At 39.4% G+C, this 25,930-nt stretch overlaps 1 long non-coding RNA gene across 1 annotated transcript in view; it reads right to left on the bottom strand.

The window, feature by feature from the left end:
* Nucleotides 1-25,930, bottom strand: part of LOC121673594 — a 272,596-nt gene that overhangs the window by 165,332 nt on the left and 81,334 nt on the right. Inside the window, exons 4-5 of the long non-coding RNA XR_006019254.1 lie at nt 7,804-7,830; nt 7,324-7,426 (exon numbers count right to left, since the gene is read on the bottom strand). This is a non-coding gene — a long non-coding RNA (uncharacterized LOC121673594). The remainder of the gene's footprint in view (nt 1-7,323; nt 7,427-7,803; nt 7,831-25,930) is intronic.

The raw sequence follows: 25,930 nt of genomic DNA on the forward strand, positions 1-25,930 counted from the left end.
CTCTGAGTGTCCAGTTTTCCATGTTCCAGTTTGCTCTTTCAAGAAGACTGGTAGGCTGGGGTATTGGTCACTATGTGAAAATGACAACATACAATTAAAACAATAGTAATTTTCAAGTGACGCTTTTTTTCAATAGATGTATGACATTCCTAGACATTCTATTAATTAGCAGGCCCCAGGCAACACATTTGGAAAAACAGAACAATCTGGCCTTTGATTTTTATCCAGGCCTTACCCAAGATCACACAGAGGTAGCCAGACTGCTGATAGATCCCCCACACAGAGCACACACCCCCAGCAAACAGCTGCACTAAGAACTGCATGTAAATCACTTTGAAGAATTCTCAATCTGCAGAGAAAGAAAGAATGATTTATTCATTAATAAAAAACTGCTGGTGTTGGACTGGGAAATCAGAATTTGCTAAATGGACTCTACTAATAAGTCTCAAATTTGTTTCTGTGTCCTTTTTTCTAGTTACCTGTTTTAACTTCAGTTTAAAAGCCATCCTGAATGAAAAACATATCCTGGCTGTCTTCTATATTTCAGGACCAGGAATTCAAACAAGCCCATTACTTTCAAAGTATGGAGGTTATTAATATCCTGATGAGCATCTGAAAATAGCAGCATCTCATGTTCTACACCTACATGATGGTTATCTAGGAAACTGGCATCCTTGTTACACCTTTTCTGGGTGGCTATAGTTATAATCCATCAGTACACTGGATGAAAAACACCATCTCAACAGATGTTGTAAGATGCCAGTTGAAACACTCTAGCTTTTGATACTCCCACCTGCATTAATAATTTGTGGTTGCATTGGATAAAGATCTGTGAGTTTCTTCACTTTTAGGAATTTATTAAGGTAATCAAAACTTTGGAATCTTTCCTACTGGTTGTATTATTCATTTCATCTGTAGACAATAATGGTCCTCTTACATTAAGGATAATTAGGGCCTTAGATGGGCTTTCCACATTTTTCAGTGATGTAGCTGTAATTAAAACAAAAATCCAAAGGGAAAAGGGGAGGAGTATTTGATCTTGAAAGAAGCCAGACTGTCTGGAGGATATGTATTTTGAAGGTTTTATTGGTAGCCCTCAGAGAAAGACAGCTATAACCTAAGCTTGGAGGCTAGCAAGGGCTATGTGGGTTTGTGTGGGAGGGGGTTAAGTCTAATTTGTAAATGGTGAGTTATGAGCCCTGACATTTGAGAATAGACAGTGCATTGTGTTGATGATGAGAGCAACCCTAGTTTTCTTGTTAATGGCAGTGATTCATTCTTTCCCACTCAACTATTGTTCCCATTTACCTGGCAAAGAGAATTACTTGTTATGTGTTTCCAATTGCTGATTTCTGGAGAGACTGTTCAGATGAGCAAAAGCACAAGAGAAGAAATGCACAAAACAGGCAGAGTTCTGGGAGCAGCACTAGTGGATCTCTGAAAGGTTCTGTGGCATTTCCCCCCTTCTCTACTCCCCTTTGCACCTGAGAAAACCCTGTCTCTTTTCTGCTTTACTCAGAGCTTTCAGGCTCTCTTCCTTTCAATTCAGGATTATTCCCATAAATTCATGCTTTCAAAATTATTTAAAATATCTGAAGATTTGTAAAATATTTGGAAGCTTTAAATTACTTTAAACCTATGTGTAGTCATACATTTGGTAACACAGAGCAACCAGCCTTGTATTTTCCACTACAGCCTTACCCAGCTGCACAAAAGTAGCTATGCCAACAACTGGCCTCCTTCACCATATGAAACCACCCAGAAATCCCACAAGGGGTCTCAGCAAATTATCCTCACAGAAGTCCATATATTAAGTTTTTCTTAATTGTCTGGAAGCCATGGAATATCAGGACAATGACCAGGAGTAAGTAAATCAAGACTGAAGCCTCCAGAGAGAGCTGTCTCTCCAACAGTGTGTTTTGTAGCATGCCTGGCTACCGCACTCAGATTCTCTGTTTGTCACTTGGCAAACTGCAAACCCGACACTTCTGAGGCTGCCTCCCCTCCTCCCCAGCAGACCGTGACACTGGTAGATGGGCCTGATCCCTTGCTAAAGTGGAAGAGCTGCATTGACGTCAGTGATGATACTTCTCTTTCTTGCAACTACCAGTCTGGCCCTCCCACTTTTACAAATGACCCCGAGGGGACGATATGAAACACAAAGCTTGGAAAAGTACAGAACTATGACTTGGGAACAGCCCATGGCACAGATTAGGGGACAGTAGCCATAAAGAGCTTGAATCCAGATGTGAAATTCCCCAAAGTCAGGACTATTCAATCCCTGTCTCATATGTGAGGCAAACAAACAAAATTAACTATTGGGTCAACCTTGCCCAAAAGACACAGATTCCTGTGAGCAACTCCATAAGATCTTTGGAAGCTGTTTCCTTTCGGGACATGCAAGCAGCTCTGTGTCTGAGAAAAGGCTGAAGCATATTCTATCCTTGATGTAGCCAGCCAGGACCACTGCAGCAGGCAGGGCAGGCCAGCTGACTGACACACTGGGGTTTGCTCTGTGAAAATACTTCTTGTGCCCAGGGAGCACCGAAACCACAATTGCAGGTCTGCCAGTGGGGTGGAAGGTGTCACGTCTAGAGGCAGCAGTGGGCACTCAGCTGACCTCAAGCAAACAAAGCCCAAGTGGAATGTGGAATCCTCAATTCCATCTTGGGTTTCAAGTGACTAAGTGAAGAGATGCATGAAATTCATATTGAGTCCCCAAGCTGCTACATGCATAGAGCTACAGCTCTCTTCAAGCTGCCTCAGCCAGCCATAAAGGTAGCTGGGCTTTGGCCATGCAGAATTCCCACAGGTTTCAATGGGAATTTCAGTGTTCCAGTCTGGACTCCAAGAATGCGGTGCTGGACCCAGAGCTCTGACGGCTGGAGCCGTATTCAGTGTCAGTGTCTGGCAACACCCATTTGTAAAACAGTGACTCATTCACAGGCACAGCTTTAGAGGGACAGACAGGATGACTTTAATCATACATTTCTATTTCATTAACAAAGCTCAGTAAAACCAAATGAGCATCCTGGATGATAATAGTTGGTATTAATCTAATGATGGCAGTGATCCAATGCCACAGTTAGGAATAGTTTTATATCCTACAGAACGCATTGCTTCCAGAACATAGCAACTAGTGGACTACTGAGGCTAAGGACAACATAATTTTTAAACACTCATGAATTTGTTAAGGAACAGGGATTTTTTTCTGAAAATCAGAGTCTTGGAAATAAATTACAGAAAGTAATTTGAAAGAGAACATCTTCAAAAGTACCTAAGTGACTCAGGAGTCTGAGACATCAGATAAATCAGCTGGCATTAGCACTTTCCATTCATTGTAAACAAGGGACCAAGTATTTTGTGTAATGGACTGCATAGGGAGGGGACTTAATTCAGGCAGCTATTACTGCAAGGTGCTCATTTGTACACAGTCCTTTCCATGGACAAGTTGGGTTTACATTCAAATGTACAGTTTTAAGTCTTTCCCTTTAACACTAGCATACATCAATCCTCAGACCTGACAGAAAGCATCTGAAAGCAGATTGTTAAAGCTAGAATTTGGCCTTGGATTTTCACTCAATTTTTCTTTTAAAAGAACATGCTGCCTTTAGGACACCATTTTTCCAGATCACACGTCTGGCTAACCCTTCTAACATATTAAGGATGCAATTCCATGGCAGATTTGCAAAAAGATGCAACTTCGTCTGCAAGTGCTCCAAGATGCCCAGATAGAAGCTACCTCTTATCCTAAAGTCTTGTAACTGCAACCCTCTAATTCTGATCCCAAGCTAATACACTCTGCTTCCCAGCAGAACTTATCAGTTCAGGCTCAGCCACATGCTAATGATGGCTACACAGCTTCCCATTTCCAGGCAGCTTTCATCCAGCCAGCTTGGAGTGTGAACAGAGTGAGTTATCTGCCTGCCAAACCCTGAGAAGACATACCTTCAGTGACTCAAGCAGTTAGGAGTAGAAATGCAGGATGAATCTTGTGCAATATTCTCACAGTTCAGTAAAGGCTGACCTTGCTCACTACATGCTAGGGCATGGTAGTTTCCTTTGCTTTCTGGATTGATATGGCTATTCCTTACTTTGAGTATCAAAACTCTGCCTGGTTGACTCTTTCCCAACTTCACAGTAAGTCCTGCTCTACTAAGAAGACGGCGTGATCTCCTGCTCAGACGCACATGTTCCTTCAGGATTTGCCTCCTCAAGAAAACATAAAATCAACGTGTGCTCTACCAAACTCCTTTCACTAATATAATTTCCCATATTCTGTAGGGTGACAGGCCCCTAGGGAACACCAGCACCTCACAAAGTATTACTGAATGGATGAGATAGACATACTTAAATTCAGTACTGCAGTCAGAAAACCCTCTGGTTAAGATCATGGCAGTTGGGCAATACATGAGATTTCCTACAACAGCACCCATCTTAGAAATGAGATAAACATCAGATGCATTGATAGACTTAAACTTTCTACAATGCACACAGATCCTATGGCTTTATCTTTCTATAGTAAAATGCAGAAATGGGAAATAAAAACTGGATTTCTTCTGAATCTTGTCCACTTTCAGCTGCAGCCCCAGCCTATGGTGCAGTTCCACCATGTGCCCTTTCTAGATCTCAGGCTACTTTTCACTCACCATTTTTATAGTAAAACACATAACAGTATGTTTGTCTGCCCCCTCTACCCACTGTATATCTAGGTTAGTGAAATAAATTAATTGGAAACTACCTGCTTGAAGATCTGCAACACTTCTGATCTCAGATAGCATCAGGATTTAAATGTAAGACAGAATTCATACAAGCCACTTCTCCCTACCCTTCCAAACATGTTTTCTGCTTTATTCTCAGTTTTCTCCTCCACTGTCATAACAGAACTTCGTCACAGTTACATTCTATGACCAAAAAACCTATTTAACATTTCAACCACAATTCATCTAATTTTTTTCTTCGATGACCCCAGTATGATTCATTTCCCAAGTAATCTTAGTAATCGGACATTGTTTTTTTAGTAGTATATTTGTCCAGACTGTTTATTGTCCATACAAGTTTCTGTAGTTCATTTATTTTTTATATTTTTAAATCATAGGGATAATTTCTCCAGGCTTATACAACACTTCTAGTTGGGCAACTCCAACCTGTCAACACCTTCTTTTCTTTTTCACAGAAATTCTTCCATCATGATTGCAGCATCCATACATATTCCAGCTTTTGCATAACCTTGTCCACTGTCTCTAGTATTCACTTAAATTTGAGTTTGTAATTTCCAGTTTTCTTTAAACAGAGTCTGTAGCAGTCCATCCAATTCAGCAAACTCTTTCTTTAGGACTAGCAGTGGTATTAAGACATTAGGATTTTCATGCTTTTCTTAATACATTTTCTCCTGCATTTCTTTATTTCAGTCATTTTCTGCTAATACTTTCCTTCCAGACTGGGCAGCAAGGTAATGGCAGATCTTACTGCAGCAGCATAAAAATATCACTTACTCAGTCTTGCATTGCAACAATAAACTAACAGGTTTGAAAATTAAGGTGTGCGAACTCTTTGAGTACATTTTATACCTACAAATTCTTCATATTCTCTAACAAAGCCGTCTAGGAACCCTAATCAGAAAATGTGCAAGAAATATATAATGTCAAAACCCCCCCAAACTGTTAATATCCTACAAATATGTGTTTACAGGTTGAAGAAAAAATAAATACTGCCTTCTTCTTTTACTGTCCTATTTAAGCTCTTTCCTTTCTCTTGCCTCAGTTAATACTAAAAGACCTGTGGAGGTGAAAGCATAATGCCTGTGACACTCTGATGTATGGTGCAGATGCAAACTGATGCATACACACTGATCTCCTCCATGCAGGCATGACCACCTCTATTGCACAGGCTGAGAAACCATCTAGCCTATGGCTACTTTACCAAAGGAACTTTCTTTTTACTCAGCCCCTGGCTTAATAACAACAACGTCACTTAGCATTTGTGATCACGGCTTGTATGCAGCCCATTGTTTATGTGCAGCACTATAAGGTGGGTAGCACACACTGCCTCTCACTTATTTTCATAAGCTGAAACTAATTAATGTCGTTTTTCATGCCAAGGATAAGAGGACAGCTGGAAACCATCAAGGGGAAACGCAAGCAGTACATGAGCTGTTTCTTCAGTCAGCTGTTTCACTGCCCAAGGCACACACAGGCAACTCACAGCTTCGTCTCTCAGGTCCAGTCCTGCTTTGCTCTGTCACTCAGAAGTCAATACAAGAATCTCAGATTTGCAGTGGTATAACAGAGAACAGTCTTGGGCCCAAATATCCTACTGGTACTTCAAACATTCCTGTTCTATCAAAACCTGATACTTAATGCCTTCTGGGGACATGGATAATCAGCATAAATTAGCAATTAATACTTCAAAATTGCCTTAGACTATGCTCCAAAATCTCTTCCAACTCACAAATAAAAGTTCACACACTCAAGCCACAAGTCTCAAACTACATACTCCATCAATAGACATATCTTTGTCATACCTCCTGGAGGCCAAACACAGGGTTTGTCCTAACCATGAGGAATAGAAGCAGAGAATTGAGGTTCACTGCAAATGCCATCTTACTGGTCTTCATTACTCAGGCCTGGGAACAGTTATCCAGAATGTTTCTGCTGATCTCAGTTTCTGGTTAGTTCTCCCTCACTTAACCCTGAACCTTTCACATACACATGAAGATAAACACCCAAAGTTCTACATGCTAAGACTTAAGCAAACACATTTTGTGCCAGGCGGCATAGGCCAAAAACCTGCAAAGGTCCACACCCACACAGAATTACACAACGGACCACACGTAATTTGGAGTATGCCATTTGCCTATCGCTAAGAATTATCAAGCACCAGTCGTTTCCAGAAACTTTGCTGGTCTCAATGGATCAGTTCCACTGCATTTATTTTTGCTTTAAGCAATACCTTCTATGCCAGTCATTCATACCAGTTTGAGAGTTCACCCAGATCTATCACTAACCCTTTTCCAGGTCCTCAAGCTCAATAACATTTAATTCACTGAGTGGAATTTCTCTGGCTCTTCTCTGCAATCCTAATTTCAACTTTTATCCTGATGAGCTGCCAGAGACGGAGTCTGCTCCACAGGGATCCCAAATGCTACAGCCTCCTGCAGCCCAACACTACATGACAGCAAATCTTTTGAAAGAAATAAGACTCCATAAAACATCACTGGAGCTCTAACACTTCAAAATGTGAATTCATACGTCAGTTGTAACGTGTTCAAGCCTTGACACTTGGCCAATGCACAGACCTCCCCAATAGCTGAGCAAGAGGTACCTCTCTGGTGTCTTGGGTCTCAGCTTTAATCCACTGGATGGCAAGTGGTTTGAGTCCAGCAAGGCCAGCACTCCAGGCAAGACTGACACAAAAACTTTTCTCCCTGCACAGTAAACAATACACCATTTAACTGATAGCCTCAGTGATTCTCTCAGAACAAAGAACAGAAATTAATTTCTAGGAAGTAGCTCCTGATCTCATCCAGAATATTAAATTACAAGGTATTTTGTAGATTTTCAACTGACATCAGAAAGGCCCAGCTAGCAATCCAATTAATTTCAAAACAATAACAGCCCTTAATCTAACATATATCAGCAAATTCCTGTTTCTCTCTTTTCTAACAAAAATAACAACACTGTAGTTGCCAGTGCATTAATAAGATCCTATTTCTGCTCCAGAGACTGAATCGAACCTTTGTTCTTCACAGCAAAGGATTAAGAAGGTTGCTATTTTGGTAATGAGATGTGGAGAGGTACTTACTTTGCAGCTGAGATCCAGGCTGGATGCCTGAGAAAGGAATAAACTGTGTTACCTCAGATGAACCTTATTTGTATAACCAGTATATCAGACTCTGTTAGCGTGATGCGTATCATTAGCAATAAAGAGAGACTATTCATGAATAATTACAATTTGATAGAGTGTTTAAGCTCATTTACAAAATATGCCTTATGTTGTAGATAAAGTCATGAATGTAGATTTTAAGATAACAACACACGCACACATAAGAAACTAGAAAAAGTAAAACTACTTACTTTCTAGGTAGCTTATTGGTTAGTTGCTTTTTTTTTTCACACAAAGTCTAATTTTTTTCCAGATATCTTACCTCTTTTAACAAGCATATAATGGAGAAACACTGTCATAAAATGACACAAGAAGGAAAAAAAGTGTCAGAAAAACAGCACATGGACAGGGACAAATAGGAGAACACTGAAAAGAAGATCAAATCATATGACACAGATCCGAGTGCTGAGGCACTAAGTGCCCAAAACGATTGAGAAAACTGTTTGTGAGGCTGGAAAAGGAAGCAGTGACCTGTGAAAATGAAACCAACTTCATGAAAACATTAGTCATATAAAAACTATGTTGTTTACAGTTATCATAACAACATTTTCATTAAACAAACATGTTTGGTATATAAAGTTTTTGCAAGTAAAACATTTCCAAAGGACTAGGGTAGGTAAGGTAGTGTGGTTAGAATCTGGCACCACTTCATAATTACATAGGGATCAACTTCTTGCACTTAGAAATGGAAATATTTGGGGGTTACATCAGAGGAGGTCCGAATTTCTAAATGAAAAGTATTTTTGTAACAAAATCTAGGGGCATCTTCAGATACAGCAAATACAAACAGAAGTGAAGGCAAACAGAGTCTCAACATTTCACTTGCATCCTGCCTATTGGCTGTCGACATGAAGTTCTTTGAAAATATGACAAAAAATTAAGCTATTTATTAACTCTCATTTGCAGTCTATCAGGGCAGTGTATTTCAAATACTTTTATCAAAGACCCACCATACAACCCCAGAAACAGGTAGAATGTCAGAAAGAAATTGCTCCATTGGTCATTGCTGATATCCTCTGGGAATGATGTTTTGCATCTGATGAAACTTTCTTATCTGTCCTTCTCTAATGAATAGTAAAAATAGAATACCAAAAATTCACAGAAGTTCAGACATGTCTAACAGCATACATGCCAGATTTCCTAGGGAAACAAATCTTATGCAGTCAAGCTTTGTCTGCATGAGTGATCCCATGCATATTATCCCTTCAATAATTTTTGGGACATGATCACCAATTCCAACTAAATCTGATAAAAGCGGGCTCCTCAGAGACAATTAAGTTCTTAACAGCATACAGGAAAATCATTGGATGGGTGAACAGAATGGTATTAATAGGGGTACCAATAAATTAAAGGTTTAGTATGAACATAACCTATTAAGCTTCAGAGAATCTACTAATATTGAGCTGTTGGGAATTTCCTACACACTGGAGAAGCTCCAGCTGGAGCTTGTGCCTTGTTAGAAAACCAGAGAATCCAGTGCCATAGGAAATGACACTTCATTCATTTTGAGCTAGGAGTAACAGTTTTTCAAAATGAGCATCAGTAGAAAAGAAATTGTGCTCACAAGTTTACATTTACAGGTAACATTTTAATCAAACATGGAAGGAATTGGGCTTAGTGCAGATGTGACAGAGGAATATTTTTTGGCCTGTAATATGCAGGCAGTCAGAACGTACAAATAAGCAGTCCTCACTCTTCGAGTCTACAGAACATGTTGATTTATTTTTCAATCCTCCAGCAGGTTAACTAAACAAAATACTTATTTACAGCAGAAAAGAGGATGAAGATCTTCAAGGACTGACATGTGAGTATCAGTGTGAAGTTATGACAGGAAGATCTACCCATTAAAGTTTTCCACTTTTACTCTATCCAGAAACACCAGTATTGAGAATAATTGCAGATCATAAAATAACTCCCTCTGAATACTTTAAGAATTTTCAGCACATTTTCATATCATACTGGAAATCCTCTGTAACTCAAGTGTTAACTTTCACTAAAAAGTGTTAAGGGCCTGGACACTGAAGCTTGATCCACACTGGTGCAATTCTGATAGGTCTCAAAGACAGCTATTCTTACAGAAAAGACAAGTATCCATGCAAGACTGGACACTCAAATTTAATATGCAGATTTTGCACAGACAACCCTAACATTTAGGTATTCAGCCACCTAATGGAAATCTTTGGACTCATCCCTATGAGGAAGAGGCATTGTGGTTGAACAAAATGATTGAACATGGAATTCTGGAAGTGGCAGTTTCATTAGGGGGGAAAAAGCATATTTGAAAATTAAATTTTGCTGCCATATGGTGTGGGGAACTCAAATGGAAAAAAATGTTTTCCATGCTTCAGCTGAGATATCTGATAGCTGACTATGCCTGCCCTATGCAGCCTACAGATGGGAAATGGGCTGAATGGACACCCCAGGAGGAGGCAGATACACAGCTGCCTTCCATTTCTAAATGTACAGTCTGAGTTCTGAGTGGGTGAATGGATACACAGATGCATTTTTCTTTTACAATGCACAGATCATCTTAAAATCACCTAAAATGTTCTCTCACTCTGTGCATAATATGTCTACAGACTCAGTCATTTCTATGACAATAGCTTTCTTTGTTCAAATTTTGTATTACCTCAGATTTCAAGACTTCATAGAAGTGTAAAAAAATAAACCCTCTGCATTTAAATGAAATGGTTTAGTGATTAGCAGTCTCTCTGCAGCAGAGTTAGCAGATCCCTCAAGTCTCTCTTTCCCAAATATATGAGAGAATGCCAAAGTCAAAATTTAAATATTTTGCCTGGTGTGTCATTCTAGGTAGCAGGGAGAGGCCCAGGGTTCCAGACATTAGTTAGAGATTATACCAGTTTTAGAGCACAGAAAATGCAAGTCATATGCAAGTTCTATTTATATGTATAAATAGAATAACCATGGCCTTTCTCTGGCTTAGTGGCCTTTTATAGAAGCTGCAAAGGCAATGCATCAGTGCAAAAGGGACACAGAGGGAAAGGGACAGACCTGACACTGGGTACTCTGCACTTGCAGTAGTTTGGGAGTGCTGGCAGGAGGCATCCTAGGTCCATCTTCACTTGAATTAACAGGTGTTTAGAGTGCCCAGACTTGTTGAAAACGAAGCCATGGTCATCTCCACTTGGGCAACCACACTTAGAAGAACTTTTTGAAAACGTAGCCTGCAGGGAAATGAGGGTTAGAGTGAAGCTGTCCTCATTCCCAGGCCTCACACGGAGGAAGCTCTTTGACTGTAGGACTCCTTTTTCTCTCACATCCCCTAATCCTTTGCAGTGAGGTGGGGCCAGAGGGAGGCATTTTCAGTCTTCAGAGGACATTTATACTGTAAAAAATATGGTTTCTTTAGTGTTTCCTTTCTCAAAAGTAGTAATATAAACTAACTGAGTATGCTCTTAGGAGAGCTTTTGGCAAGGGTATGGGCCAATCCTGTGCCAAACCTCATCTTTGGCATGAAGAAATAAACAGACTGTGGTTCTGCATAAAGACAAAACTTTTGGAAAGCCTTTAGAATATTTCTCATAATGAAACAGTGGGGGGGTAGTTTTCGTGAAATTCTGAATACTTTCCAGAATACAAATCCGACCTTTAAATGTTTTGGTATCTTCAATTATGAACTCAGGTTCTTCACTAAAAAAATTGAAACAATTAAATGACGAATGATGGATATGCTCTGATTTTGAACAGTCCTCATTAAGGCTATTTCCATGCCATTTCATCTGTCCATAGTAAATAGAAATATTGTGTCAGGTAAGAACTCATTACTCTATTATTACAGAAAGGGAAACTGAGATTGAAAGATCATGTGCTCTGTCTGTTTAAAGCCACAAATGATCCACTGCCCAGAATAACAGTGCCAGATTATTTTGCTCCAGACTCTGGCTGTTGAACCCTATGCTTCTTGATGGATGATGTTCCCATTCATGGTACCTGAACAAGAATATTGTCCAAAAAAACATATGGGAGATAAAGTCCTGGTCTTGGATTTAATTCTGGTTGCTCCCAACAGTTTTCCATAATAAACTGAATGGCAATGCCGATTGTATAGAGGATCCAGAAGAAAAGCAATCACAAAGCTTCAGAAATATCTTAGTAAGAGGGTCCTGACAATGAGATTTCTCATTACATCACACACAACTTCTGTGCTATAGAATAGATCAACCTCCCATATTTAGCAAATGAGGTTTATCACACAAAGATCTGAAACACACTTAGATGAAGATTGAGTATTCAAAAGGCTACTGTGGTTTGCCAATACACACACAATCATTTTGTGTACATATCATATCATGAGTGTTATTAAAAGAAACTAAATACTTTAAAACAACTTTAAGAACATTTTAATAGTGTTCCTTTTTGATTTTGGGTGGAAAGGGATGCTGTTCTCTTCCTTTTCAGGATTATTTTTTCCAAGTACTTTTCTAAATCCTACTTAGTTCTGTTTAACTCCAGCCTTGTAAACCCTTTGTGTGTTTCTTTTGCTCTCAAGCCTCTTTAAGCACTTTTGTATCTCTGGTTCCAACAAGGATTTTCCTGTATTTTTCCTTTTTGTTCTCTCAGAAATCAAGTCTCTTTGCTACAATTTGAAGAACTTCTCCCATACACATCCAAGTCCAGTGCTGTAGGCAACAGAAAAGTTTCAGAATCAATAACTTATGAAAAATGAATGAGGCAATTCTCAGCTCATAAAGCTTTAAAGTTCTCTGCTTACTCCAGCAGATATGTATGTAGTGGATTCATTCATGCCAGATCACCAGCTTTTCTCTGAAATAATGACAATAACACAAAAAATGTTTAAACATAGATGCCAAAGTTCTGATGTCACCATGGGACTGTTCAAGCTGGAGCCAGGACCCTGCTGGAGGTCAATCTAGACCTTGACACCAGTCTACCACTTCCAGAAAATGGACATACCTCAACTCCACAGCCCTCCATTACAGCTACATAGGTGACATTTTTTCAAGCATATCACTGCAAGAAGCAGTGGTTAAGCTCAAAGCTTCAAGAATTTCACTAAAAAATGTACCAGTATCTGGCTATGCAAAGACCTTTGGTTAAAGAATACATAAACTCCAAATACCACTGAGGCTTGTGGGTTGAATTTTTGGAGGTTTTGAGTTTAGGAGTTTAAGTTGCATCTTACTGTGAGAAAAGAGAAAGCAAAAACAACCGAGAAATGGTACTGGTCCACTAAAAACCCAGAGTCATAAGCTGCAATGCCACTATAATAAAGAAAATGTTCATGTAGGAGAGAAAGACAGGCTGTGACCTCATTTCCACTAATTATCACAAAGCTGTTTGCTGCGTTTTTATAAATGCTTTCCTATCTTCACACTTAGTACACTTTGCTGCAGCATGGCTCCCCCTCATTATTTAGACCCCAGTTTGATAGATGACCAGTCCAAGCTCTTATGTATGTCCAAGTGCTTCCCATCAGAATTTAGCACTTCTTATGCAAGAAGGTGAGAAGTTTTCTTTTAAAATTTCCTCCTTATTTTCACCAGAACTCACTGCAGTGTCTGTAGACATGATGTTAGCATATAGAATAGGGCAATATAGGGGTTTTTAAGTTTAAGATGTATATGGCAACATTTTAGGCTGTAAGTGATTCAGAGGCATTACTGGAGAGGTATTTCCTGTAAGTAGCTCTATAAAAAAGTGGTTATTTAAAAAGGATTAACAAAACAACAGAGTGGAAGTGGCTGACCAACTGGGAGGTGTAACATGTGGGTGGCATGAAGTCAAGAGTGCAAGACAGCTGCGCAGTACATTAAGAAGCAGGACAGTGAGGATCAAGCTGGATTTTTACAGTAAAACCAGAGAAGAGGTTCAGTTGAGAAGAACTTTTCCTGCAAGAGTGAGAAAGCTCAAGGCAATATTTTCAACTGAGTAAGCACTAGCTGATCAAGGGGAATTGCAAGGCCTGATCCAAGTTAATGAAAAAAGCTTTACTGACCAGGGTTGCCATTAGGTGATAAAGAGCCCAAGCCCTCCAGAGAATTCAGATCCCCACAGAGTCAGGTAAACCCTACCAATAGAAGTGCTGCTAGTGTTCAACCAAAATGCAAATGTGAAAATTTCTTTCACAAGTGCTTTTTAGGCAAGGCTTCATGGCCTATCATGTACATTCAGTGAAATACACAGGCAAGTACAGACTTCCACTGGATAAACATCTTTAAGGCCATGTGCATGCACAGTAGCTCTGAGGAGTACAGCTTGTGTTCACTCCACTGACCTCATTCTCATCCATCTATGTTTAATGTAGTCCACCACAGCAACTGAGTTCTTTACTTGCTAAATACACAATGTGCATAAATTTTGGCTTTTTCTAAATTGCTACAGAAGGTAAATTCACAATCTTTTTTTCAGGATAAAAGGGTGGGTTTTATGCAAACTTATTTTCTTAGCAGACAATTGAAAACACATTTTAAATATATTTGTCTACTATTTAACAAAAAAAATATGAGCAGATGTTTTTTGGATGAGCTACACTGTTTATTATTTTCCTAAGATGTCCAAAACATGATACTTATTTAACCCCTAGAGTAGTGACACAGAAATGACATGATGTGCATCATACATCAAATAATGGTCACTCCTGCTGTTCTTTAGACATTTGGGGCTTAATTTGCAATTATTTGCATTTATAGAGCAAAGCTATACAATAGAAATGGGAACACATCTCCTAAGTTGATACAGAATTGATTTTCAAAGGGTGACATGCACCAAAAATCCTATTGCGTGATTAGTATAAACATGTAAACAAAAGAATGAGGAACAGCGTTGTCTGCTAATGGATTTTCAGTTATGAATTTCCATTGTTACAACATGTGATTAATTTACATGTTCAAATTAAGTCTCCATTTTTGCACATTTAATTATGAGGTCTTTAAGAGCATGGTTGGGTGTGTTTGATTATAAGCAGCATCTAGGAAAAAGCTTGGCGCTTGCAATTTGCTTGTCCTCATTTAAAATGTTCTCATTACATCATGGAATGAACAAGTTGAAAAAAGGAATGTCTCTGTTCCCAGCTAACCATGCACACAAGTCAAGAGCTTTCCTCCTAATATTTCCCATAAGAATCAAAGGTATCTTTTTGGCAAGCAAGAGACAGAGGGAATCTGTGAAAACAGCAGCATCTCTTTGGAGAGTCCAGTAGTGCACATACTGTGGATGCCATCATTTAATCTCATTTCAGAGTTCCCCCGGTTCCAAAAAATTCAGACAACCCTATATTTTAGCGGGATTTCCATTTCATGCCTCTGTGCCATGCTTGAACAGCTCCAGGGACTAATGCTACAATTTTCCTAGTAAAACACAAGGGTCCAACTGCAAAGGAGGGCTTAGGGCTGTCAAATAACTGTTTTTTCAGTTCAGCTGCCAAGCCAAACAGTTGAAAAAGGATGTTGGTTCAAACTGAACCGAATTCACAATTTTTCCAGGTTTCCACACCAAAACCACTACCATCCCCACCCAGGCCACTGTACTTTGTTTAACATGAAATGTTCCATATGTCTCAAGACTAAGCATTTTTGGAAAATGCAAACATTTGGCAAATGTAAACATATAAGACAAGGAAATACAATACAAGACTTACAAAATTGTTACAAAAGGGATTTTTCTCTGAGTTTTTATATACAGTTCACTCTTTGTTATATTAAGTCTCCTTCCTAGTGTATTGAAACCACAGCTTCCAAAGTGAGTACCATTAGCACCAGGCTGGAGAATCATTCTTACTCTACTGCTCTTTCACTCTCAACTATCACTGAAGTAGTTTGCATGAAGTGGCTTACTGGACCAGTTCCATTTTGGAATTTTACAAAGAGTAATTGCTGAGATACTCCTATGAGGAGTTAGGAACACAACTTCAAACTCCTGTCTTGATTGGACAGGGCATGGGTTTGAGCTACGATCTGATTTTGCTTGTGTGACTACTTATTGGACGATTTTGAGGCAGGTTCTCACCCCTTGCACTGAAAATGGTTCACTTTGCCTGCAACAGTTCAGTGGCCCACCACCAAACTTAACATCTTTAAAGCCAGCTGATTAGCACAAGCCCCTGGCAGAGAGGGCATCAGACCCACAGACAGCTCCTCTGAAGCAAAAAAGTGTAAAGAGGAACAAATGAGAACATGTTGCAGCAGTCCTCACTGCTGCTAATTGTTCATGTCCAGTCCTAAGAGACAGGACAGCAGGATCTAAATCTCCAGAGCAGAACTGAACCACAGCATCCATCATTGCAGATGAACAGCCTAACCACTAGGAGAGGAGGTAGAAGGCCTACCTCCTTCCCTTCGCTGCAGTATCCTCAGATTAAATTTTCTGATAGATAGGAATCAAATTACCCTAAATAATTTGCTCGATGCCAGAAGTGACCTTTTCTGACACTATATTTTTCTCGTATTTTCCTAGAAGATGTACACACTCTTTTGAGACAGGATAACCCTTCAAACAGGAATATCCTGCCTCTAGCAAAGCAAAAATTTTAGTAAATATAACACCAAGCTCTTCTAGATAAGATTTATTACATACTATGAATCTAGTTGATCACACATATGCTCATGGCAGTATACATATTTGAAAATTATTGTACACCTGAAGCATCAAGGCACTGCATCTCAGATCAGCTGCCTGATTTACAGAAAAGTTCTGGAGAAAATCCAGCCTTCACACCATTCCTATTCATTTCTCTTTTCTGCATCTTGGCACTATTTTCACAAGGCATTGGCTGGACAAGCAGCAAAATACAGTATCACGTACCTGAATTCATGAAGGCTTGTGAAGAAATGGCCCCTCTGTTGGGTAAGTTTAGTACATCCATAGAGATATCACAATCACAGAATCATAGAATGTTACAGGGTTGCAATGGGCTTTAGACACAATCTAGTCCCCATCAGCCCTGCCATGTGCAGGAGCATCTCCCACTGGAACAAGTTGCTCATAGCTTCCCTGCAGACCCTCTCAGATACTGGAAAGTTGCTGAGTTCCCCACACAACCTTCTCTTCTCCAGGCTGAACAGCCCCAACTTTCTCAATCTTTGTAGGGGAGATGCTCTTATCAACTCCAAGGTCCCCTCTGGACTTGCTCCAACAGCTCCATGTCCTCCTTGTATCGGGGACACCAGAACTGTATGCAGTGCTCCAGGTGGGATCTCACAAGAGCAGAGGGGGAGAATCACTTCCTTCAACCTGCTGGCCACGCTCCTTTTGATGCAGCCCAGGATTCTTGGCAGTGATAGCAGTAGAAAAATATATTTTAAATACATTTATCAGAAGCAATGATTTCTAATATGATAGAGAATCAATATTGAACATTTTCAGGTAATACTAGTCACTCACATTTGCTGAATAACAGGATGTGTCAAAGCAATCCCTGTCCCAGAAGACAGATCCTAGCTTAAGAAAAGATGCTGTGACTATATAACTGACCTTGCTGAAATTTAATTCCAAGTATGCTTTTTCTGGGAAGAGACAGTTAAAACCTGTTAAAAGCCAACACCAACTACCATATATTTTGGCAACATTTTCTTTGAACGTACCAAATAACTAGGAGGTGACACCTTTTTCTCAGCATCAGAGGTTGAAAATATGACAGAAATTTTATGAAGTAGAAAAGTTTGCTTCACAAAATGCCTTTTAAGAAATGTTGAGCTGGATTAAACCAAGAAATGACATTTTTACTCAAGTAGTAAGATGAGAAGGAAATATATTTAAAAGGGAAAAAAAAGAAAAAGTGAAAGTAGTGTTATTTTTTGTTCAACATTATTAACACATGGAAACATTGCTTTTGAAATTGCATGGAATTTAAATTATTTTGTAAATGTTACTGAATACACTTTCATTTCCTTTGTTCGCTATTTCATCGAGGCTTAACTTCTAATCTCCAGCAGTTATCATTATAGCTGAAGCTTGCATTTATTGCTCAGGGGCAAGAAGCTATTTGCAGAAGGTTATAAGATTTATTACTAAACAGTAGCTGTGTGGGAAAAACACCATGTCTTTGAAAGAAGACCTGGCACGCAGATATCACTTAAGACTGAGTCAATTCCACTAATACTTCTCTAAGCTATTGTTTTTTCTTTCTGACATGTTTTTGTGACTTTCTGTGTGCTTTTCACTCCACTTAAGGCATTCAAAGTGTACTGATTAGCTTCTTGACTAACGATGAATTTTAATTTCCAAATGTCGCATGCACGGTATCCTCACCACTGCTTTACCTGCCATGGGAACCCAGCTATGGCTGAGGGCATAATTGGAGTGCACAGAACTCCAGCCATTGCCCAGGAGACACAAACAGCTTCAGTCGTGGAGCTGCATTCAGAACACACTGCATAAAGACAGACAAGACGTTCAGTAACCAGCAGCAGCAGTTATGTGAGCTGAAATACCACACTGGCACAGTCAAAATATCTCTTGTTCTGTGCTACCTTGTTCAGCAACATCTTAAGAAATTGCCGCTCACTGAACTGTGGCACACTGACCTCCCCAAAAACCCAGACAGATTATGAGAATGCCTTAAAACACAGCTGGATCGCTCACTGGCAGAGTAATACATTCAGAAAGCATTGCAAGACCTCTAGCTTACACAGCTTTACTGTGGGAGGGCATTAGTTGGAACTTTTAAGTATTAGCTAAGGAAAAGAGCTGTTTATATCATTTCAGCACAACTCTTTATTCATTCCGTTTGGATTTTTAATAGATGCTTTGTTCTTGTTCAGTTAGGGAATCATCAGAAATTTACAGTATTCAAACATTTCACATATTTTTGTGTTAGAACTGCAGTGAATCACATGACATGCAGCTGTGTTAACATATTTAGGGTTTGGATACTTACAAACTCCTGCACTCAGGAGTATTATTTTTCTACTTGTTTACATTTGAGAATTACTGGATTTTGTTGGGTTTTCCAACCACAAGGTTAGAATTTATAGGGAAAAATTAAGCAATAAATAGGTACAGTGTCTTACCTTCATTTTTCATGTCCTGCCTGCCAGCAGAAGGATTAGAGAGATAAAGCTGGTTTTCTTCTGTGAAACTGCAGCTAGTCCAGTCATAAGCTCACAAACACTCCTTTCCGCTTCAGCTATACTTTGACCACACAAGTATAGTTTACAGATTATGGAAGTTACAAAAACACATAGCAAAGAGCTCTTGACAGCCTGACTTATGTATCAGCACGAAGAGCTTCCAAGGGACCTCTCCATCCCTGCAGTGCTGAAAAACATCCAGGGAAAATCTTCCTGGATACCAATGATCTCGTCTAACGCAGGGAAAACTGTACTCTCAGCCAGCTGCTTCATTGTGGGAAAGTACCAGTTCACAGAAAAATGATTCATAAACACAAAACTTTACACCTAAAACACAGAGCTTTTACCCACTCAAATTCTGATAACAAGAGTGGGTCTCAGACATGCCTCATCACTCAGTTTCTTAGAGAGAAGAACAGACCTCATAATTCTTTCTAAAGGTGCATGACTGTACCATAAATAAACAAAATGTACATTATCTTGTTTGAGATTTTTTTTTTTCTTTCTTAACTCAGCAGGTTTTTTTTTTTAAATGACAACAGCCTCAATGGTGGAATCCGAGGCATGCCAGATACTGATACTGATACTAGATGCTGGTAACATGATTTTTATTACAGATAAATTTGCAATTAGACATATAAAGGAGAAAGTAATTACACTATCTTTGAGGGAAATATCTGAAATTACATAGATAACACTTCCTAAATGGAAAATTTACAATGGAATTTGTTCATAAGGACTGTTGTAAGTGATCTAATTAAAACGTGATGTGTCAGTCAGTTGACTGCAGATGATTTAATGGACAGTTCTCCAAGATCAGCGCTGTGAAGTTTGGAGAAACAATAGCAAATTCCATGTTTGAGAACTTGGAAGAGTATGTCACCTGCAGTCTAATAGCAAAAGTGCTCAACAGAGACTCAGCAAAGGAATGGATTCCCCCTGTCCTTTAGCTGCTGCTACAGGTGTCTCACAGGTGGTAGTTTATACCTGCCACTCTCAACCTCAGACACACTTCAGCATAAAAGTTCATACTCAAATGGCATCCTCAATCCAATTTCAAATAATAAAAAAAATAAGATTTTTTTTAGTGCCCAACCCAAAATTTCTTATTACTACTTCAAGTTGAGAGTCAGGGGAAGGATACAAATGATTATTCTTAAAATTGTCTTATCTGAGAGTAAGAAACACACTTGTAATATAGAATGAATGACCCCCATTAGTTAATCTATTGCTCAACACTTAGCTCTAAATTAGAGTTCAACACAACTTAGGGCATAACTCTAACTTCACCTGCTTGCAGATATTTCAGACACTTTGTTTCAGCTTGAGATACCACGGCAAGATAATCATTGTGTGCTCATTAACTTGCCTTAGGAAAGGAAAAAATACCAAAGTTTTTTGAAAATGCCGTCATTTGTCAAGGAAGAGCAAGACTACAGGAGAAGCTGTGAGATGGTCTGCTTAAGTGACTTGATGATGCTTCTCTCTTGCCCTTGAGGCACTGATCTGGCATAAGGTCTCCATTTCCAGAAAGCACCACTGTTCTGCAACAGCTGATAAAGACTTGGACATTCTGCTCTCTAGGGAGGAACTTCCTACATTTTCAAACAAGTCTTCATTCTAAACAGAAGTCAAAACACAGCACCTCCAAGTTTCCTGCAAGAAGGAAATGTCAACACATTCTGTCTTAGAAAAATAAGTGCATTTCATTGTTTAGCAACAAGCTGCTCCAGGAGAATCCTGAGATTGCCCCAGGACCCAGAATTGCTTGAGGAACACCCCTAGGGAGTAGGCTGCACTAAGTCAAGGCAGATTTTCGACATCCTCAGAAGTAGAACTGTTTCAGCTACAAACCCATCTGGTTTCACACACAGCCAGCTTTCATGCACTGCACATTTCCCATAGTCTCTGAGTTTTGCTCATATATGTGAAAAACAATCTGCATTTGGGTTCTATTTTCACCCAATATACAGCCTTGCTTGCCCTTTTGTTTCTCCTTCACAGCACTGTCTGCCTGCACAAAGAACTGAATGTTAGCATATATGATCAATAAAATTGTTTTTTTCTGAGACAATGCAGAGGTTTATCTAGTCTTCCCTTCAGTCTCGGTGACAAATGATGACTTCATTTGGAAAAAAAAAAAAACTGAAACAGTCCAGTATGTTCGCATGAAACTAGACAGAATGGGTTTCTTGCCAAATACAATGTCACTGTCAGGGTCAAAGCTTTGCCATCAGACACCATCTGTCTCCTTCAACTCCAGGTCAAACCTCTATTTAAATGTTAAGAAAATAATAAATAAAAATAAAAATAAAATTTAAAATTTTTTTTAAAAAATGCGTATCCAAGCTATAATGCCTCAAAACCATTTAACAGAAACGTGTAGTGTCACACACAATGCACCTTTCTCATCCCAATCCCAGAAGATGTGATGCAAGAAGCAAGGCAACACCAAGATAAACTCCTTCATTTCATATTTTCTCATTCTCTACCTAGTAGTATATCCTTACTATTACTACAACTACCACCCATCAAGGATCAGTTCTGACGGAATTCCCATTACACGTCAGCTATCCAGTTAAACTGATTTTGCTACTGCTCTGCACTTCTGCTTAATTGCCTCATAAAGATCCAGATGCCTTTTCTAATTATGGACAGACAAGAATAAAACACCTTATACTAATACCAGGACCATAAAGAAAACAGAAAAAGAGACAAGAGCTGCCACAGGAGCTCAAATCACGAGCAGGTGCAAGGAGCCAAGATACACAGGAGGAAAGGAGCATAGAAGTGGGAGCAGGAAGAGCAGGATGAACTTTCTAACTTCATCAGTTTGGCCAAATAAATTGTAGCACTATCCAGAATGACTAGCCTCTGTTCAGAAAGAATACACCACTTGTCACAGTAAGGACTTTTGGAAGATACATTAAATATTTCTGCTTCTTTATTAGTCCTATCCTGCATTCCCAATTGAACAGGGAAACAACGTGATTGCAACAGGACAACAGGATCACAGATGGGAAGCAATGATGTAAGCAGCTGTGAACAGAAGGGATGTGTCCAACAGGAAGCTTTTCTGCTCAGAAATGGGTCATTCTCTGAAAGTATGTGAAAACCTTGCAGAAACTGATATGATTTAACCCATCTCAGAAATGTTTAATGATCTGTACAAAACAGGTCACATAATATCAGTCCTAACCACTTTGAATGAGGCAAGTTACAGAGAAAAAAAAAGCCTGGACAATGCATATTCCAAAAATACACCATCTGGGTTCCAAGTGCCATAAGAAGTGACAGGTTTAATGTCCAAACTCATCCTTTTCTATCCTCTATTAAATCTGTATTCCACATTCTTTTCTGTACTACTGGAAGTAACCCAGTGTCAACATAGGTGAAAAGGTTTCTAACAAGCAACTATATAGAGATTGGAAGAATAGCCATGGCTTTCATAGTCAGTGTACAATTTGTTTTGTTTTCAGCCTACTGGAATCAGTTATCTGAAACAAATTAGTCTGGGTTTTGCAAGCCATTAACTTGACTGAAGGTTAAAAGTGTTTACAATGTAGTCAAGTCTGCCAATCAATATGCTGCTCTGTGATTGTCCTTCATAGAATTGCATACTTCTCACCTAGATTTGCCATCTCCTGGAAAGCAAGGATTCCTTTTTTCACCTGTGAGGCGTAGCTATTAGTGTAGCATCCACAGGGAGGGAATGAAGGCAAGCCAGAAACCATAGAGCACAACCTCGTTTTAACAGACACACTACAGTGGTTCAGAGGCCAAGAACTGAACATTTCTATTGCATTAAAGTGATCAAATATTCGCAAGTCACAACAGCTGCAGAGGAAATCAGCCAACACGCTGGTAAATACACAGCTGGCACTGTGAGCTGTCCCAACACATCAGCGATAGTGCAGCTCCCTGCCTTCCTGCCTAGAGCCAGTGCCTCTAGGAGGCACTATGGAACTGCAGTCTGGGGCACCTACGGGAGTCAGAAAAGCAGCCACAACCATAAATCCTCTTTTCACATGTTGTTGTTCATCTGCTCTCTATGAGGAGATGATTTATTTCTGTGGTAGGGAGCTACTCAAAGGAAAGCCTCAAAACATCCTAACAAGGATAAGTGTGACATATGTGTTATGTCAGCCACTACCCATTAGAAGGCCTGTTTCCTAGAACTGACACAGAGGCAAGTATTTTCTGTAAAACAGTCAAAGTGCTGACACCTTCTCTGATATTATGGAGGTCATTGTGAACTAGGAAATGCAACTTCTACTGATCTTTTTGTTTAGTCTAGTTGTTCAGAACATTCTTCATAAAACACGCCATGTCAGGACACACCATGTTGTGTATGTGATATACATACCACGTGAAATGCATCCTCCATCTCTGTATTCTGGGCCAAGCTTTTCTTCACACTCTTGATCCCCATGGATAGTAATTCTCTCTCCACAATGAGTAAGCACTGCTCATTCTCTACAAATCAGCATTCTGGTCGGGGGCAGAATGAGACCCCTATGCTTCAGACAGTACGGGTGGTAAAGCTCCATCTTTGTTCAGTTGAACTGATCTGGTGCAGAACTAGAGTAACATAGTGATGAGTCAAGCTCACTGTGTTTGCCCATGGAGTATTTTATTGTGTTCTTTTTGTCTGTGGTTCATGTGCATAATCAAAAAGGTCACTCTACACTGAAAGCAGTTGTTTTGCCTGTGCTAAAGGAAAAACAATTCCCCATCTCACAATCCATAACAATAAAAATAAGAACAACAAAACTCCACCCATATGAAAGAACCAGCCAGCAAGAATATCCTGTTGCGCAACAACTCCCCATCTCATAGAGGCCAACCCATCCCAATTCTCCCTAGATATCTGTTCAAGAAGCTGGGCTATAAAGCATGTCCTGAAGGTGAACAGCTCAAGAGCTTTTGGTCTTTTGCTTGATCCAAGCAATTACTGTGACTCGTTCTTATTTCATGAATGACTTAAGTTTAAGGTCAATGGGACAATGAGGTTGCCATATTTGGACAGTAAATGATACACAGAAAGCAGATGTTTACAGGTGTCTGCATATTACTCCCAGATGCCACTGGACATATATGTTTGCTGCATTGGATTCTGAGCTAATTAATTTGTCTAAAATGCTTCATAATTCTTTTATTGGAACTCCACTTTTACTGCAACAGGTGGTAGTCAATAAAACTTTATGGTTCTTTTTGTAAAAAGGTCAAATATGCATAAAGCATATAATTTAATTGAAAAATAGAAATTTCTCAACTAAAGAAAACATTTCTCAGTAGCTTTTAACAGACATTTGGGTTTGACAGTTCTTGTCTGATTTTTTCTTCCATTTTGCTTTTGTTTTCAACCAGAAGCTAGTTCACGATGTTTCAACAGGTAAAAGACATTACCTGGAGAGAAGAAAGCAAGTAAAAAAAAGTCCATTTTTATATCAACTTGGAAACAAAGTTTCAGGATGTTTTCACTTCTTTCCCCAAAACCTTCCATTTATGAATCTAACACAGCTGACATACATCATTAGCAGCAAAAGTTTCAATCTACTCATTGAAACACTTCAGGTCTTTAAGAAAACACTGTCAAAGTCAGCACTATCTCCTGTGAAGGACAGAGAGTCCAGGGTAAAGTCCAAACACAGCAAGGAGATTACTCTGTACCAGAGGTCTGATTCACTGCTTGGTCACAAAAAAATCTGCAGCCCTCCATAGAATGTCTCCCCCTTTCCTCCATCAGGAAATGTTTTGCAATGGCACACATCAAGCTCCTGAAATCTTCGTTGCAAATCAAAAATTAAGACAGCTCAAGGCACATCATTTGGGTTATGATTTGCAATATTCATTAAGAGAACAGCCAAACAGGCAAAGAAAAAAAATATCCTGAGCTAAAATAATGAATACAGAGTTTGTTACAGCAACAAGACTGATGGTCTCATCTGTAATGAACTAACAGTGGCTGCCTTTATATGGTACCTTGTTTTGATTTTCATATCAATAATTACATTATGTGCCTCAAAACATCTGGCTGGCTGGCTGGCTTGATTCACGTTAAAACCATCCTGTCTGTGGATATGCATTGGCATAGGAGCTATTGCAGAATCACATAACAGATTTCAGAGCAGCAATGATTCTTCAAAATTTTGTGCTACACCAGGACCAGGGAGGGCTCACTGTGCTCCCTTCTGCCCTTAGAAGTTACGACTTGAATACATGAACTGAGCTTCCCAATGCCAAACAAAATTCCTCTTTGTGCTCTTCTCCAACAGCTTCCCCAAGGCACAAAGTCAACACCAGAGTTAGTACACACTGCATGATGTCACTTGTCACCTAATGAAAAGTAGAATGAGAATTTCTGCTGCACATTACCCTGACAATTCCTGGTTAGTATGGCCATGCTAGGTTATAACTTTCAAATAAATTGCAGTTTTCTTTTGGCTGTAAGGGTGCACATGGCTGCCCATTCACAGGGTTTTGCATTTACTACTTCATGTGTGGCCTCAAGCACCTATTAGGTAGCCTTCAGTAGGTCAGCCAGTCTAAAACACTACCATGGATTTTTCTGGGTTATTCACTTCTGGGTATTAAATGGATTCAGTTTGAGGGACTATTGCATATTTCTCTAATATGTTTTCAAATTACAATTCACTCTTTCTTCATATGCAGAGCTACAGAATCACATTGTGAGCTAATATGCAAAGTAACTTTAAAGCAATAATGAAAAAGTCTGTATTTCCTTCTCCCCTTTCCTGACTTCCTAGACTCCAACCTACACTCTGAAAACAGCTTTTTCTGTTTGAGGTTTCAGTATTTACCATGTGTTTTATCTGCTAGTTCTAGGAGCAAAGCACAGGTTTGTGTAGCACCAGCTTTTAAGTATCTCCTGACCTAAGGGCAAAATGTAAATTTGCAAAATGGGGCCACAAGTAAATCATTATGTCATTTGCTTTTCTCTTGCAATAACTTTTTCTTACAACCGTCAAATTTGC

This window comes from Corvus kubaryi, unplaced genomic scaffold (genome assembly GCF_017639235.1).
Source record: "Corvus kubaryi isolate FWS band 111438036 unplaced genomic scaffold, C.kubaryi_AGA036_p1.0 66, whole genome shotgun sequence".
Taxonomy (NCBI): domain Eukaryota; kingdom Metazoa; phylum Chordata; class Aves; order Passeriformes; family Corvidae; genus Corvus; species Corvus kubaryi.